Source organism: Miscanthus floridulus, chromosome 1, assembly GCF_019320115.1.
Source record: "Miscanthus floridulus cultivar M001 chromosome 1, ASM1932011v1, whole genome shotgun sequence".
Taxonomy (NCBI): domain Eukaryota; kingdom Viridiplantae; phylum Streptophyta; class Magnoliopsida; order Poales; family Poaceae; genus Miscanthus; species Miscanthus floridulus.
In genome coordinates, this window is record NC_089580.1 from 195,376,219 (window position 1) to 195,379,532 (window position 3,314).

At 41.6% G+C, this 3,314-nt stretch overlaps 1 pseudogene; it reads left to right on the forward strand.

Annotated features, from left to right (window-relative positions):
- The first annotated feature begins 436 nt into the window (after positions 1-436).
- Positions 437-1,396, forward strand: LOC136508005 (L10-interacting MYB domain-containing protein-like; annotated as a pseudogene).
- The last annotated feature ends 1,918 nt before the right edge of the window (positions 1,397-3,314 follow it).

Genomic DNA, 3,314 nt, shown 5'->3' on the forward strand with positions numbered 1-3,314 from the left:
AGCTCCGCCTCCCGCCACGTCTGCACGAGGCCCGCCACCTACCGCAGAAGCCCCGACGCCGGCCGCAGCCTCCCGTCGTCGGAGACCCCCTGCTGGCCGCAGCTCCCCACCGACGGCCATAGAGGCCCGCCAACAGTCGTCCAGAGATCCCCCGCCGCCATTCACAAGGTATGGTGCCTGCTTTGTTTTTTCTATCGGGCGCCGTTACATGCTCTGCAATTACATGTATGGTGCCTTTTGGCTGCCGTTCAATGCTGCTGGAATTGGGCTGCATGCTCTGTTATAGATCGATGCATTATTGTAGCAACTGAAATGTGCACTAGCTTCTGTAATATTAGAGTCTTATTTGCTGAAATTAGCCTGTTGGATAGATTAGAGTCTTGGTAACAGAAATTAGGTAACTTGCCTTCTAATATGAAATTTGTGAGTTCGACAGATGCTTGAAATTGATTGGAACTCAGAGAACACTCGAGTGTTGTGTGTGTTGTTTGCCGAACAAGTTGGAAAAGGAAATTGACCAAACACGCACTTGAATGCACTTGGTTATACTGAGGTTGAGAAAGGGTTCAAAGAAAAGACTAGAATTATGGCTACCAAGGTTCAGATCAAGAACAAATGGGACAAGTTGAAGGAAGATTTCAAGGCATGGAAGAAACTAATGCTGAGGCAAACATGGACTAGTTGGGATCCTATAAAGAAGACTATTGCTATGGATGATGAATGGTGGAAAAAAGCTAGAGTTGTAAGTTGGTTCAAAATTTTTGCTATATTTGTTTTCCATATGACAAATCTGTTGGTAATACTTATAATAATATGTGTTGTTCTGCTTATTTTAGGTCATTCCGGGTTGTGGAAAGTTCAAAAAGAAGGGCTTTGAGAATGAATATGACTTAGCCAAGTGTTTTGCTGACATCACTACTATTGATATTGATCATTGGTCTCCTCATGTTGTGAATGTTGAAGCAACCAAAAATGTTGATGAGACACAAGATGAGGCAACCAATTTTGAGCCACAAGATGATGATTCCATTCCTGGAACACAAGAGGAGGATATTGGTATTTCTCCTCCACCTACAAGTGGCAAGAGATTGGCTAGGCTTGTTAAAAGAAGTGGCAAGAAGGTGAAGTCTGGAAATGCACTCCTAATTCAAGAAGCAGTAACAAGTATGGCAAGTTCAGCCAATGAATATGTTTCGAAGAGACATGGAAAATACTCTATTGATGAAGTGATGGAGGTTGTGATTGTTGTGGAGCCAACTATGATAGCAATGAACATTACATTGCATCTGAACTGTTTGTGAAGAAGGAGCAAAGGGAGATGTTCATAACCTTGCCTACTAATGAGATTAGGTTCAATTGGCTTAGGAGGAAGTACAATGATAAATATGAAAAATAGAAATGGTAGTGAGAGTGATGTCATTTATGTATGCTACATTTTATTTTCTTGTAGTTCATTTATGTATGGCATTTGTATCTTACATTTCATTTATATCAATGTTCACAGATGTCTTCAAGTGAGTCTGATGATTCTAGTGATGGGGAATTTTTTTAAAAAATGGTTGAGAGCAGTGCAAAACTAGCACAAAGTTATCATGACTTGTATATGGACAAGGCACCACCGAGGTTCATGTTTTCACAACAAAGTGGAATGGGATGGCTGATGGAGACGATAAACACTCTAGGGGAGTGTCATCGAATGCTTCGGATGAATGAGGTTATTTTTCATGATCGTCATGGTGTGTTGGTTGAGAGGTACGGATTAAAACCATCGAAACACATGAATACATATGAAATGTTGGCTATTTTCCTATTCACATGTGGTGGGTGTGAGTCAAATAGAAGAGGACAAAATAAGTTCAAACACTCAGGTGAAACCATTAGTAGAAAATTTCATGAAGTTCTAGATTGTGTGGTTGCCATGGCATAAGATTTCTTGAGACCAACAGATCCTAATTTTCACAATGTGCATAAGAGGATTAGGAATGACATGAGAGCATATCCACATTTTAAGGATTGCATTGGTGCACTTGATGGAACCCATATTCATGTGTCTTTATCACCTGAAGAACAAGTGAGATATATTGGTAAGACTGGAATTGCAACTCAAAATGTGCTTGCCATTTGTGATTTTGATATGCGCTTCACGTATGTGGTTGCGGGTCAACCGGGTTCTTTGCAGACACTAGTGTATTGTACCATGCATTGGAAGCAGATGTAGATGTCTTCCCACATCCTCCTCAAGATAAATATTTTTGCTTACGTTCTTTTTCATATTTGTATGCACAAACTTATCTTGTTTTACATATGTGTAGGCAAGTCTATGTTGTAGATGTGGGCTATCCTAATCGTCCAGGGTACCTAGCTCCATACAAGGGTGAAAGATACCACTTACCTAAGTGGCATCGAGGTATGGAACCAAATACTCTAAAAGAGAAGTTCAAACGTATACACTCATCTGTTCATAATGTTATTGAGCGCTCATTTGGAGTATTAAAAATGAAATGGCAAATCCTTTACAAGATGCCTGGTTATTCAATGGTCACATAAAAGAAGATTTGTTGCTGCTACCATGGTCCTACACAATTTTCATATGTGAACATGCTAGTGTTGATGTGGACTTTGCTAATTTTGATAGAGATCCTACTTACATGCCTACTATTCTGAAAAGGTACAACAAGTATGCCGTGTCTCAACATGCCTCTGATGGATCAACTTCAGAATCAAGCTTTGTGACTATGGACGCCTTCATGATAATATAGCTACATCCATCGCCCTAGCATGGAATTAGTGCAATGATTATTGTAACGACCTTATTTTGGAACTATGAACTTATTTCATAATTTTGGTTCTAGGCAAATGGCATGTAATTTATTATTATTTTGGACTCCACTACATGTACTTTTATTTCATATTTGTGAGAAGTAGTTCAAGTCGAACCAGGGGCAAGAATGGCAATCTACCCTCAAACTCATCTTTTCTAGAGCTGGGGACACCCTTCTAGCCAAACACCCTCATCAGACAGCTCTAACTCCATCCAGAGCTGGCTCCACTGAAGTTCTGGAGTGGAGCAGCTCTACCCAGAGTTGGAGTCATGCCAAACAGGGCCTAGACCCTACTAAACCCCACACAGCAAATCCCTCCCCCATTCTTTCCTCCTCCCTCCCTCCCTCGGTCCCTCCCCCTATTCTTTCCTCCTCCCCAAGTAGCTCTGCCAAATTGCCAATCGGCCTCCCTTCTCTTCCGCCTTGCCGTCCCTCCTCGACCCCAGAACCAGAGCAAGGACTGAACTTGAAGCAAAACCCTCGTCCGTCGCC